The sequence below is a fragment of the Peromyscus eremicus genome, chromosome 17 (genome assembly GCF_949786415.1).
Source record: "Peromyscus eremicus chromosome 17, PerEre_H2_v1, whole genome shotgun sequence".
NCBI classification, from domain to species: domain Eukaryota; kingdom Metazoa; phylum Chordata; class Mammalia; order Rodentia; family Cricetidae; genus Peromyscus; species Peromyscus eremicus.
The window spans coordinates 32,056,935-32,063,373 of record NC_081433.1 but is presented as its reverse complement, the minus strand read 5'-3'; the positions used below and the strand labels follow the sequence as shown (position 1 = coordinate 32,063,373).

The 6,439-nt window shown below is 45.3% G+C and overlaps 1 protein-coding gene across 2 annotated transcripts in view; it reads left to right on the top strand.

Moving 5' to 3' along the window:
• The first annotated feature begins 1,466 nt into the window (after nt 1-1,466).
• Mtus1 (microtubule associated scaffold protein 1) overlaps nt 1,467-6,439 on the top strand; it is a 147,202-nt gene continuing 142,229 nt past the window's right edge. Inside the window, exon 1 of one of the 2 annotated variants that reach the window (XM_059245023.1) lies at nt 1,467-1,673. The gene's annotated coding sequence lies outside the window, so the exon portion shown is untranslated. The remainder of the gene's footprint in view (nt 1,674-6,439) is intronic. The other variant, XM_059245022.1, reaches the window with a different exon arrangement.

Genomic DNA, 6,439 nt, shown 5'->3' with positions numbered 1-6,439 from the left:
AAGATAAGTAAGAGACATTATCTATTGGGACATGGGAAAAAAAAAAAAAGAGAGATGTGTGTGTGTGTGTGTATGTGTGTGTGTGTGTGTGTGTGTGTGTGGAGGGGGGGCAGTTGGGCCTGCCTTGTCCTCCACCATAGTGTGACCGCGTGCAAGTCACTTGGCTTTTCTGACTTCACTGTCCTCACTTGAATAATAGAGATAATAATCTAACCTATTTACACCAGGGTCTACTTGTGAGCAAAGAATGGATCATTGTCCACGTGAAAGCACTTAAAGCTATAAACAGCAATGCTTTTAGTTCACCCAGCATTCACAGCATAGGCAACTTCTGAAATGCTCTCCCCCACCCCCAGCACTCCCCCCGCCCGCCCCGCCCCCGCGCTCCTAGAAACTTAAAATGCTTTCAACAATGCCATGCCAGGCAGTTTTATATATGCATACAAACATGCATATATTAAATTTAGAGCTCCGATGATCTGACATTTAATGGTTCAGAAATGTTTTTTAATCTCTCACAGGCAGACGGACTACCGATCTTTAGGAAAAGTTTGTATTAAAATATGTCTAGTTGAGGCTGGAATTTCCTCAGCTCATCCAAGAACAAGGACTTTGTCTTTAAAGTGGTCTGATCTAACTTCTCTTCTTTCCGAGTCCCACAACCTTTCCACTTTTTATCTGAACATCTCACAGCTGGAAGTGCTCGTTTCTCTAATGTTTAATAGGTGCTCGCTAATCTGCTCGGAAGTCTGAAGACAATATAGAGCTCAGGTGGGACTCGCCCGAGGGCAACCAGTGCTGGTTCCTTACAAGCAAGTCCCTGTGCTGAAAATTCTGCCACTTTCCCACCTCCCAACCCCAAGGCAGTCTGCCGCCCGCGAGAAGCAAAAGGACAGGGAACTCAGGCTGTGAGGGGGCGATCTAGGAGGAACCGAGCCTCTCTTTGGCTAGCCTGTCCGGTCCTGGGGCCCCCCAAACTGGGCACCACAGAGCTTGGCTCGCCCTCGGCGACGGGGACGTGAGTGGTCTGGGGACGCGCGGTGCAGCCAGGTGCGCAGTCAGCAGCCACCCGCATCGCGACGCACGTGGCAACAGGTGCAGCGCGGTCCGGGACCTACGCCCGGGGCTTCCGGCGTGCAGACGTTTAGCCTGGGAGCCGGACCCGGCGGGCGATCGTAGCTGAGCTCCGTGGGAGTCTTTGTGCCCCAAGGAACCCCGGCACGTCTCTCAGGTTAGTTTCTTAGGGCGCCGCCCCCTGGGCCCCCACCTGGCCTTTGTCTGGGCTCCAGGAGCCGCCGCGGGCGAGGGGCGAGGCTGCCCAGCTCAGGACTCCCCGCCTTCGCTCCTCCCCCCGGTGGCCCAGGGCGGGGAGGCTGGGGCTCCCGGGTTCCCGGTTCCCGGTTCCCGCCTGGCCACCGCCGCCGCCGGGGGTGCTGGCGCGGGTCCGGGTCGAGCTGCGAGCCCCAGGTGTCTACGCCTCCCAGGCTGGGTCAGCCCAGGGTGCAGAAGGGAGCCCACAAGCGGTGGCTCCCGGGAGGGCTCCGGGCTGCCTCCCGGGCTCTGCGGGCAAGTGCGGAGTGGATCCCATTCCGCCGCCCATCCCGGCCGCCCGCCGGCTGTGGGGACCTCGGGAGAACGTGGAGCTAAGGCGCGGCGACTGCAACTCGCTCACGGTGACCGGACTGGCTTTCGGGGGGAGTGGGCGGGTGTCCCGGGGGTTTCAAAGTTGGAGGAGTGAGTGGGAAGGCTGGGCTCACGTGGGGCCCTCCCCCCCGCGCAGCTCCTGCAGGACAGCGGGTTGCCGTTACTGTCACCTTGAAAGTGACCGAGGTGGTGGTGGGTTTACACTCGATCCGGCGAACTGTCAAGTTTGCCACCTTGGCCGAAAGCCACCCACCAGGCGCCGGACCCCGGCTCAGGGCCTGGCAGCCGCAGGCTTCCGCCTGGGCGTCTTGCCGGGGCCCATTCCCAGCTTTAGCAGCCAGGGCAGAAAATATGGGAGAAAGGGAATTACTGCAGTTCCCCAGGTCCCTATGCAGGATTACTCTCTGCAGCCCGCGGGTATTTACAAGCTCTATGGAAAACCCCTCCTTTATGGTCACCTATTGACTACTCAACCATGGACTTAGCTAGAACTACGTGGTCTTTGCCCTCCTCTCCTAGGGTCATTTGTTCACTTTGGACTTGTTAATAGTGACGAATTTAATTTTTTTTTTAGACTTAGCTTGCACTGTAGTACACACTCTGCAAAATACTGTTTTTAAATCGTCCGTGATCTAGGAAAGGAAACCCAGTGAGTTTTGTTTGTCTAAAAGCAGAGTCTTAGGCAAAACAGGACGACAGAGAGCTTTCATGTCTTGCCAGGTGATTGGAGTTCAATCATGGTATCAAATCACAGCGCTGTGGGGGAGGTGGTGGGAGTGGATTCCGGGGATCAGGAGACAACTTGGAAGGACAGCAAAAGAGAGGCGGGGTCATGATCCCCTGAACCTATGACCTCCATAAGGAATGTTTTACCAATAGGTTATCAATTTAAATAATTCATCATCTCCCATTCTCTGCAGCAGTTCCTTCAGGAAAATCTATATTCTGCTGTGTGGGTGTATTTGATTAAACTCATTGTCTACAGACTCATGTCTCAAGAAGTCTATTCCATAAGAAAAGTTATGCAAGAAAAAAAAGAAACCCCCATTCTTACCCTGTGTTTTTTTTTTTTAAATAAAATTTAGTCTAAAATAATTTTAAAAATGTAAGTTGTGATTTTCCTCACCTGCCAACCCCACCTTGTGCTGTGGATGGAGCTAAGAGTTTTGCATATACCAAACACCTGGATTATCACGGGTGTCTGCCCCCCCCCACCTGTTCCTTTTAAAACTAGATTTATGTGGGGAGGGGAATAGTGTTTGGGAGAGATCTGTACCTTTTAATTAGCCGTTAGGAATCCAAGGACAGTTTTTGTAGTGTTTAATAGGATTGTGAAATTCTGGATAAATTTTGTGTAGAATTTTTAGAAGCTAAATTTGAGTGACTAGAATTAAGCATTTAAAGAAGCATGCCACTTAGTGACTCCGTTTGCACTGACTTCAAAAGGAATGAATGGCTGATGTGTACAATTCAGTACATTCAGAAAAGTAAGTCAATCCCACCATCTATTTTTTTCCTTTGTAAAATATTATGAAAAGTTCTTCACTGTATTAAGTCTTCAACATCTCAGTTTATTGTTACAGTATATTCTATAGATGTATCAATTTACTTAACCTTGTCTTACAAGCTGAACTTTTCATTTGCTGTTACTGTTATTAGATATAAAATTGCAACATTTATCTCTTGAAAACTTTGTATGTACAGTATGTTTCTTTAGGATACTGTCCTTGGAAATCACAATTGGTGACTCAGTTTCTTTTAAAAATACTGACGGTTGGTTTCCAAAACTATTCAGTCAAACTAAACTGACCAGCTCTGAACTCTTGTGTTACATCTTACCACAGGTAATTATCCTTAAAAGGAAGTATTATTATCAGCTTATTGTTGAACAGTGCTATCTCAGTATTTAACTTTCCATTTTTGTGACTGCAAATGTTATCACGCTCCCCACCTATGTTCCCAGTTTCTTTTCTTTTTTCTTTAGATAGGGTTTCTCTGTATAGTTCTGGTTGTCTTGGAATTTGCCCTGTAGACCAGGCAGGCCTTGAACTCAGAGATCTGCTTGCCTCAGACTCGGGAATGCTGGGATTAAGGGTGTGTGCTACTACACCCGGCTAATTTTATTTCTTTTTAATTCAGTCTAGCATCAGATTTTCTTCTTGGGATATTGGTGTTTTTCTACTCATAAAAGCCTCTTTCAGGTTGTTGGCATATATCTGTTCATATTGCAGATATTTTCCTCAATTTGTGTTTGCCCTATAAACACTTTTATAGTTGTGATGACTTACGGAAATATTCAGTGTTGTCAAACATGTTGGTTTTTCTCAAAATGGAATTTTAGTAGTTCTGAATCATTGTTTATGAGTCACATATGGCTGTTATTTCTTCTGGAATTCTGAGTTAGATTCTTTTTACATCTATCACTACAACTTCTGTGTTCTTGGAGAAGCTGCTGTTGTGCAAATGAGAAATTGTCAAGTGTGGTGTATGTTCTTAGGACATTCTGGGGGCTGGAGAAATGGCACAGTCCCTGGCTTCTTCTAGAGGACCTGGGTTTAGTTTCCAGCACCCACATCAGGAAGCTCACAGATGCCTGTAACTCCAGCTGCAGCCCCAGTGTTCTTTGGGGGCCCTTTGTAAGCACCTGCACTCAATCAGAACAGAACATTTAGAGACAGTCTACATAAATCTTGGGTGAGAATTTTCCTGGTTCTTTGGGACCTGAGTAATCTCTAAACCATAGATTATCCATTTAATCTTTGAGACTTTTTTCCTCTCCTGGAAACTCTGCAATACCCTAAAACTTGAGTTGAACACATACATATAATGAAACTCTTAGAATGTATCTGTAAGCTTGATGTGTCTTGCTTTGCCCCACCCTAAAGCTAAAGAAAGAGATGAAGATGATCTAAGTATTTCGATAGTGGTGGTGGCACACACCTTTAATCCCAGCACCTAGGAGGCAGAGACAGGTAGATCTGAGTTTGAGGCCACCCTAGTCTACAGATAGAGTTCCAGGACAGCCAGGGCTGCACAGAGAAACCTTGTCTCCAAAAAAAAAAAAATGAATCAATCAATAAACAAGCCTCCATCTGACAATCCCACCTTTGTATTTTGTCAGTGATAATGCTCAACATAGATCTATGTTGCCCTAGTATTTTGGAAGAGAATTTTAACTTGTTGGCTATCTTACCAGTTATAGTCTGTGAGCATTTGAATTTATTGATGGTATTGTAATCTGTTCTGTGCTATCAATAGAGCCAACAAGTCAATATTTAGCAATGCCTTTGCAGAAACCTTTCAGCTCGCATTAAAAACTTTTGAATTTATGTATATGAACATTTAGCCTGAATGCATTCGATGCACTTGCATACATGTCTAATGCCTACAGAGGTCAGAAGAGGGTGTCAGGTCCTCTGGAGTTGGAGTTATAGACAATTGTGAGCCAGGATGTGGGTATTGGGAGCTGAGCCAAGGTCCTCTGCAAGAACAGTAAATGCTCTTAACCACTGAGTCCTCTAGCCCCTTAGCTGGCATTTTTATGGCATCCAAGGAGGTGAAATTGTGATAGCAAGGAACCGGAATGATCCCAAATCAAGTATTTGTAATAGCATTAGGGCTTGGAATGAGGCAGCATCCTCATCCTTATCCCATAGCTAGGTGGCAATGGATTGTGTGTGTTTGGTTAGATGATGACTAGAGCCTAGTCTGATGATGCATGCCTGCAATGTAGCACTGGGAAGGTAGATGCAGTAAGATTGGGGTTGTTCAAGACCAGTGTTGGCTACAAAGTAAGAAGGCATGGCCTTCTTTGGATTACACGAGTCTCTATTTCAAAAATAAATTGTCAAAGTCTACAAAAGTCTACAGATTTCACATGAGATGTGATGGACCATCCACATGGACTATTCAGAGAACGTGTCTGTAAGGATTTCTGTGTAACAGCTCAAATGGTTTCAGATTTTCTGATGACCAGAAAATGTTTTTTCTTCTGACTTTGTTGTCTCTTGTTCAAGTGAATTTAATAATGCAGTTGAAATCACATACTTACTGAGAAACTATGTACTATACCATCAAAACAAAATAAAAACAAAATCTGAGAAAAATTTAAATCCCTAGGATTGAAAGTCTTTCAGATTTGTGGCTCTGAGAATGATGAAGTCTACGTCTCTAACAGTCCATTTGCAGTTTTTACCAGATTTTAGTTTTATTCTGAATTGCTAATACAAGTGTTTTCTTGATGTCCAAATCTATAGTTTATAATTTTCCCAAATTAATTTCTGACATCATTAATAGATTAAACTATTCTTTTGACGGGGACAAAAAGCCTTTCCAAGCTTGAGCTAGCTCTACTATAGAAGCCTGATTGTACCTGTAGATCTTTACAGACCTCACTGAAAGGAGCAGGTTGATAATTAGCCCCTTCCTTTCGAACTGTCCTTAGGTTCTGGGGGTGAGTCACCAAGCTGAGAGTTAAGAATGGCTGTTCATGGCTTGTGTTTGGGTGTCCAAAGATGCCTTCGATAGGAGACCACACTCAACTGACAGAGAGGGAGAGGGGGGAGTGCACTAACGACTGAAGATATGTGTTCCTCCTGAAGAGGGGGGAAAAAAAAAAAAAGGCTGCTCTGACAGGCCCAGCTAGCCTGAAGTCTGTTTTTTTAAGTCTGCTTTGACAAGCATGCAGACTTTAGATGACACAGTCTCCATCCTTTGCTTTGGATGGTCTAGTATAATTAGGAATTGAGTGTGACTGTTTCTTTTTTGAAATGTTTATTTCTAGGCTGGATTTCAT